This window comes from Cyprinodon variegatus, unplaced genomic scaffold (genome assembly GCF_000732505.1).
Source record: "Cyprinodon variegatus isolate N-32 unplaced genomic scaffold, C_variegatus-1.0 Scaffold1658, whole genome shotgun sequence".
Lineage (NCBI taxonomy): Eukaryota > Metazoa > Chordata > Actinopteri > Cyprinodontiformes > Cyprinodontidae > Cyprinodon > Cyprinodon variegatus.
The window spans coordinates 88,172-96,131 of record NW_015152111.1 but is presented as its reverse complement, the minus strand read 5'-3'; the positions used below and the strand labels follow the sequence as shown (position 1 = coordinate 96,131).

General features: G+C 39.4%; 1 protein-coding gene across 4 annotated transcripts in view; it reads right to left on the bottom strand.

Annotated features, from left to right (window-relative positions):
* Positions 1-7,781: 7,781 nt before the first annotated feature.
* Positions 7,782-7,960, bottom strand: part of LOC107104226 (ubiquitin-conjugating enzyme E2 G1) — a 3,764-nt gene continuing 3,585 nt past the window's right edge. For all 4 annotated transcript variants that reach the window (XR_001482235.1, XM_015404170.1, XM_015404171.1 and 1 more), the window contains one exon: positions 7,782-7,960. This exon is cut by the window's right edge. The gene's annotated coding sequence lies outside the window, so the exon portion shown is untranslated.

Here is a 7,960-nt window from a genome sequence, read left to right as displayed (position 1 = left end):
TTTGACCCCCTTGGGCTTCCTAGCACCAATCACAATCAAGGGAAGAATGATTCTCAGAGATATTACAGCTGAAATTTCGAGTGGGATGCATCACCATCTCAAACAAAGTATGAAGAATCGGGAGGATGGTAGGAATACCTTTAAGCACTTTAAGACTTGCATATTCCTCGAACATATGCCTTGTTTCCATTGTCACAAGCCAAGAGAGTAGAGCTTTGGGTTTTCTCAGACGTTTCAGTCTAGGCAATCTCAGCTGTTCCATACTTAAGAGCTATCCATGATGATGGTCACACGAGGTAGGGTTCATCTTAGGCAAATCATAACTTGCCCCTCAACATGAGTTAACTGTTCCAAGATTAGAGCTCTGTGCATCTGTTCTGGCAGTGGAAATTGCTGAAACCATCATGCATGAAATCGATCTGAAGCTGGATGCAGTGACATAGTTCACTGATAGCAAGGTGGTCCTTGGCTACATTTACAATTAAAAAATAAGGTTTTATGTGTCTGTCAGTAACAGAGTCCAACACAACAGACAAGTTTCCCGACCAGACCAATGGGAACTTGTTCTCACAGAGCATAACCCTGCAGATTGTGGCTCAAGATCAGTTGCCGCAAATGAGCCGATCAACACACTCTGGCTTACAGGACTGAAAATCCTCACAGAACCGGACACAATAAAGATCAATTCGGATTAGCAGTTCACACTTGTTAAACCCACTAATAACACAGACAGAGCAAACACCACAAGTGTGGTCCTGAAGCCTGCAACAGCATCTTTCTCCAGTCATTTTCAAAGGAACTCTCTTGTGGAAACGATTGCCAGAATCATCCATATTACTCGAAACTTCTCCAACAAAATCACTGACCATTGTACTGGCTGGCATTACTGCAAACATGAATTGCCATCTGAGATGGACAAAGCAGAGTCTCTTATCATTCATGCAGTACAACAGGAATGTTACCAACAAGAAATGACAGCTTTGGAGAAGGAAGTAAGTCTGCCAAACCACAGCCCTATTCTCAAGCTAAACCCATTTCTTGACAGTGAAGGCCTTCTGAGAGTAGGAGGTCATATCTTTCTCAGTCACACAAAAACGAGACAAACGTAATACTCATTAAACATCACATAGCAATCGTGCTTGTGCGCTGTCACCATCAGGGAATGAAACATCAAGGAAGACATCTTACTGAAGGAGCCATACGTGCCAGTGGCCTCTGATTAATCAGGGGTGAGCGTCTGATAAGCAGCATCATACACAAGAGTGTTTACTGCAGGAAGCTCCGTGGGTTGTGCGAACATCAGTTCATGTCCGACTTACCTGAAGAGATGCTCCAAATGGATCCACCCTTTTCCTATGTCAACCTGGATGTGATTGGTCCCTGGGAAGTTGTGACAAGACGCATGCGTGCAGGTCAAGTAAACAACAAGAGATGGGCAGTGTTGCCACATGTATGTCTACTCGTCTTATCCGTATAGAAGTGGTGGAAACAATTAAGCGCTTCCAGCTTTATCAATGGCCTTCGGAGATTTTTTTCTATTTGTAGACCTGTCTGACAGAGGGAATAACTTTGTTGGCGCCTGTAATGAGCTGAAGCTATCACCACAGGATGCTGACCCTACAATCAAAGACGTGGGTGGGACATGGGAACAAATGATTGGGGTTTTCCATCGTATTTTAGATGGCTTACTCCAAGATGTGAAACACTCACAGCTCACTCAAGAGGTCTTGGTGACTCTCATGGTGGATATCACTGCCACAATTAGCACCAGATCACTTGTGCCCATCTCTACAGACCCAGAAGCAACCCTGATCCTAACTCCAGTTATGCCTCTGACACAGATAGGCTCTGTGTATGCACCCTGATGCTCTATCACTCCGGTTCTATTTCCTGATTACTAGGGACAAACTCTTTAAATAAGATTTCATAACTTACAGGTATTAATTAACCAGGAGACGTGACAACTGATTCTGATAGAAATTGTAATCTTACTTAGATCAGAGAAATTGCTCAGGGTTACAGAATGGCAGCTGCTCCACCTCTGGGCTCACTTCTCAGAAAGTGGCCACGTCTTCATATTTTACATCATATACATTAGAAGATGATTAGACATCCAAGGCTCCAGCCTTATCAAAATGGCACACTGCACTCATTCCATTTCCAAATCTTTGCCATGTACAAAATGAAGATTATAACTGTATATCCAGACAGAGGAATTGACCTAATTAGATTAAAACATCAGTTCTGACTTGCAACAGGCAGCCCATACCAGGGTGTGATAAACTCACACATCTTCAATGATAATTATCCTAAAAACAGAAAACAGGAGCTCCCCCTCCTATTCCTGACAACCTTTCGGATAAGTACATTTTCAAGTTTAAATGGAAAAGAGTTCAAATACTGGCTAACAACTTTTGGTCAAGATGGCAAAAAGAATATCTCTGTATCCTACAAGGCGGCCAAACGTGGCTCACAAGAAAACCAAACCTCAAGAAAAGAGATGTCCTTCTCTTGAAGGACTCAAATGTCAAGCACAATGAATGGCCAATGGGTCTCATAGAGAAGACATATTCCAGCAAGGATGGATTGGTAAGGAAAGTGGATGTGAAGGTCGTATGTTAACAAAATGTGAAGATTTTCCGCGACCAGTGTCAGAACTTATCCGTCTGCTATCTCCTTCTTGTATGGACAGTTAATGTAGTGGCATCTCTTAGCAAGTTGGGGAGTGTAATGGAATCAGTTTGTTCTATGTGTTGATTAACGAGGTCACCTAGTGGTGAAAGTTAACACTACACACTCACCGGATTTATCAAGATCCAATTTTGCGTGCAGTAATTTGCGCTCGCAAACTGGAATTTTGCACGAGGGGCTGAACCATGGTTTGCGGGTGATTTAACAAGAGCAATTGCGTAACTGGTGGCAGGTGCAAAACTGTTGGAGACACCCTATTTAAATGATGGTTTTGCGCGTTTTGTGGTTTGCGGCAAAGTAATTTGTAGTTTGTGCAAACTAGTGCATTTGGAAATTTTAATCTTACAGTGACACCCCCACCCCCCAAAAAAAAAAAAAAAAAAATATATATATATATATATATATATAGAGAGAGTTTTTTTTTTTTTTTTTTTTTTTTTTTTTTTTATTCCCTAAGATGGTATGTGGCTGAATTTCTACTTAAAATAAAAAAAAACAAAAAAAAAAACAGGTGTTTTGTATTGGCCTGTAGAAAAATGCACATACCAAATGGCTCACAAGAAGTGACTGTGGATAAGATGACTGTGCCTACGCATCCCCACAGCATTGGCATGTTGCTCCACAGGCGCAGAGGTCGGGGTTCTCCATTAGGGCGTCAGGGCGACATGGCATTTAGAACGTCGGACAGCACTTCTGAAAAACGAGATTGGGAGATCACAGATGCAAAAAAGTGCAATGTTGCAAGGAGTTTTGTGATATCTGGTATTGCGTGGGTCCTCCTTGTGGCTGGCTCCAAATCCATTCGGAGTTCCCCCAACAGCTCCAAAATGGCAGGATAAACGATATGTTTTGATGATCGTTTCCTCGTTCATTCCAAAAATATTCACACGGAGTGAAAAAATGCGTTCTCTGCGTTTCCTTGCTTCATTTCGATGTCTCCTTCTTGCAACAATAACCGCTGCCATGTGTGCGCAATTACGCATACAGACCATTTGCACCTTCTTTTGAAACGTGTTAAATATAGAGTAAGATACCGTTAGCAAAATAGCTTTCAGGTTTGATAAATCACTTTGCGAGTGCTAAATTAATATATTTACATGTTCTCCTCCCACAAGACCCACTTTTGCGTGTAAACGCCCCATATTGCATATTCATTGCAGAAAAAGTACTAAATGGATAAGAGACGCTATTTAGCACGTTTTAAAGACCAAATCATTTTAGCACGCTGTTGATAGATCAGTTTGTACATTTTTTAGCGTGCGCAGTGAAATAGCTCACGTTTTTATACACGCAAACCTTTGATAGATCCGGCCCTCAGTGTAAAAAGTCAGTCTGAAGATGTAGTCAGTCGGAAACCATTTTTTTGTTGTTCTTTCTTCCAGTTAAGTGCAGAATGCCATTGTCTGTAAATAGTAAGCTTATTGTCTGCATTTGAATGTTATAATTTGGAGTCTTATGATGTTACCCTTTTTACAATAATTTTGCTGCATTTTGTGTGTTTCAGTTTTATACATAGCTCATTAAAACCTGGTGAAAGAAACTATAGAGTGCTTCTTTGGCGGATGAATTATGGAGCTACCTGTATAGCTGGGTTACTGTCAACAACTTCAGTGCTTAGCGAGGCCAGGACATAAAATAAAGCAGGTTTTTTTCAAACTAGGATTCCAAAATGTATTCACTTTATATTGTTTATTTCATGCTTAACAGATAATTATTATCATAAATATATTTTTCAGACAAAATGCTTTACATGATTTGGTTGCCATTGAATATCAATCTGCTGAAATGAAGCTCAATTTATCCAGAAAAAGTTTTTGATTTTCACCATAGAACATCAATGTGCTGATTTAAAGCTGCTCATATCCATTGTATAGTTTTATTCTTATGCTAAATGTGATGGTCTGAAAAACACAAGGTTGAAACGACTGGCATGATATCGGTTAGGTGGCAAAAATCAGCTTTGTTTACCCTGAAAAGGTTATTTTTGCAATGGAGCCGCAAGCTTACGATTTCAAGTTAGGAGGAAAGTATTTCTAGTCAGATTCACAATATATATATTTATTATTTTTAAGCTAAATATTTTGGCCACAATAGGTAGGTGGCTTTTTTTCCCAAGCTTTTGTGAAGAATTTCTGCTTAAGTAAATTTTATAATTTTATTTTTGAGCTTAATGTTATGGCTAATTGTCTTTATTTATTTTGTTTTCATCTTTTATTTCAAATTCTGCATTATTATGGTGGTTCAACTTCTAACTTTATATGCTTTCTGTATATTCGGATCATAATACTTCCTACTCACATAGCTCTGTTTAGCTGTGGCATCATCTTGAGGCAAAATATCAGCTGGTCTGCTGACACCAACTCTAGTCTGCATAGTGCTACAGTGGGTAGCACTGTTGCCATGCAGCAAGAAGGTTCCTGGTTCAATTCCTGGCCCAGGATCTTTCTGCATTGATTTTGTATGTTCTCCCTGTGTGTTAGGCCTGCTTACTAGTGCTGAGCTCTGCATCTGTTGTCGTTATTGGTTTCAGTTCTGTTGAGGCTGGCCAGTAGGAATACAGGCCTGCAAATTAAATATTTTCCCATCAAGAGAAGAATCCTCATCATAGCACCTAAACAGCTCGGGCTAAAGTCGCTAATGATATTCTCATAAGCTCAGATACAGCTCTACTCTAGACTCGTTTAAATCTTATCTATCTGATCAATTTCAGTTTACCTGTTTATCAGTTTATCATTGAAGCACCACAGGGTTCAGTGCTAGGACCAATTCTCTTTACTATATCTATGCTCCTAATCGTGGAATTATTAGACAGCATGGGATTAAATTCCTGCTGATGATACTCAGCTATATTTGTCTAAAAAACCAGATGAAGCCAACCCATTACATAGATTACAGGCATGTCTTGAAGACATAAAAACCTGGATGACTCTTAACTTTTTCTAGAATTTCCTTCTTTCATCTGCAGAATATTGCAAAAATTAGAAATATCCTGTCCAGGGGTTATGCTAAGAAACTAGTCCATGCATTTGTTACTTCAAGGCTGGATTATTGAAATCAGGAAGTCCACAAACTGTAGTTAAAAGCCTTCAGCTGATACAAAATGCTGCAGCCAGAGTTGTGATGAAAATGAAAAAGAGAGATCATATCTCTCCTATCCTAGTTTCTTTTCATCGGCTTCCTGTTAAATCCAAAATAGAATTTAAAATCCTCCTTCTCACACATATAACCTTAAATGGCCAAGCTCCCTGTCCCTAACAGAGCACTTTCAACACTAACAGTGCTCTAAATCTGCAGGTTTAATAGTGGTCCCTAGAATTTGTCAAAGTAGAATGGGAGGCAGATCTTTAAGTTATCAGGCTCCTCTCCTGTGGAACTAACTACCAGTTTTAGTCAGTGAGGCAGACATCCTGTCTATTTTTAAGGGTAGGCTTAAAACTTTCCTTTTTGATAAAGCTTATAGTTAGAGTGGCTCAGGTTATCCTGAGCTATCTATATGGTTTTGCCGCTATAGGGTTAGACTTCTGGAAGACATAGGGACCCCTATTTCTCCATTATGCTTCATTCTATCTCTATTCTTCCACTCTGCAGAATATGTTAGTTCAATCTCTAACGTTATGCTCTATCTGCTTTTCTCATAATAGCTTTGCCTCGTCTGTTCCTGTTTGGCTGTGACCCCATAATGGAGAGAAATATCATCCATGCTGCTGCCATCAACACCTTTGTCTATAGATGTTCGAGATGTGCCGTTTTTCAGTGTAGTCCTGTTTCTCTGACTGTGACTGGCTGAATGTGCTTTCTTCATCCTCTGACAAGGAAGTTGACTCGGAGCTCGTCTGCCTGCCTGTGTGTTTCCTGAATGGGGCCGCCTTTTAAAGTTGCTTTTTGTATTTCTGCTTCTGTCTCCTTAAACCCCAGTTGGTCTCGGCCTGGTTCTGCTGGAGATTTCTTTCTGTTAAAAGGGAGTTTTTACTGTCCACTGTCGCTACAAGCATGCTTAGTTTGAGGGTTTTGAGTCAATAAGTTGATGCAATCAACTGGTTTTCCTTAGAGAGAAAACTTTGAATCAATTTGACTGTATGAACTGGTGAACTGTAAAGTTCCTTGAGATGACATGTGTTGTGAATTGGTGCTATATAAAAAAACTGAATTAAATTGAATCCTGAATCGAGAGCAAGACAGAGGCACCAATGGAGCTAGTTACCATTACCTTTTCTAAAGTATTTTTGGATCAGTGCTGCCACGTTTCTTTCGTTTATCTGCTTCTGTCTCCTTGAATCTCCAGTCGGCCTCGGCAGAAGGGCGCTCACACCATGTCTAGTTCTGCTAGAGGTTGTTACAAGGGATTTATTTTTCCTCTGGTGCTGCCTGCATGGTGTAAAGGATTGCTGTAGATTCAATGACACAATGCAAGCGGTTGCCACATGCTCATCAAGGAGAAAATCCTGCAAAGTCAGTGGCTCTATGTAATCAGCAAAGCTTTTTAGAAAACTTTTGACCAATTTATGATTTACTTTATGATACTTCATTTGTCACTATAAAGATAATTCAGATTATATGTGCTGTGAATCGGGGTTATATCAATAAACTGAATTGATTAAACCTCAATCTAATTTTGAGAGAGGTAAGGAAATAAGGTAAACTGTGCTTTAGGGTGTCTAGAAAGTCCATCTCAGAAGCTAGTGTTCTTTTATCATCATCAGATGGGAAGTTTCTCAAAGCAGAATTTACAATGGTTCCTTCTAATTTGTGACAAAATAGCCACAATAGAATTTTCAGATTTCAGATATATTGGCGTAAAAAACCTACAATTTTATCATTTTGCTTTTCAATTCTGCTTTTGTTATACTGATTATAAAATCATTAAGCATACAAAATAAAATAATGTTCTTGGGACACTAAGCAGTTACTTAGTTCGGTAATGCCTTGGGCCTGCCCTAATTCTGGTAACTAATTGTTACTGCTGTTTTTCTGAACTTGAGCATAGGCTTAATAAAGTCAGGATATATGGAAAATCACAGCTCTTACCAGGATATCTAAACCATAGCTCTTACCTTGGTTTTGTGAAGTAATAAAGAACAGGCAACTCAGTTTACAGACTTTATTGAGGAACATGTCCAGTATACATTGCGTTGTCATGATATAGAACTAAAGAAGAAAAAGATACAACCTACAAAAAACAAATTGAGCTGAGGATGGTTATGTATAAAAATTATTTTCAGATGATATCGTTAAATGGTAATAATACAGTGAACACCGGTCAGATGTGGAT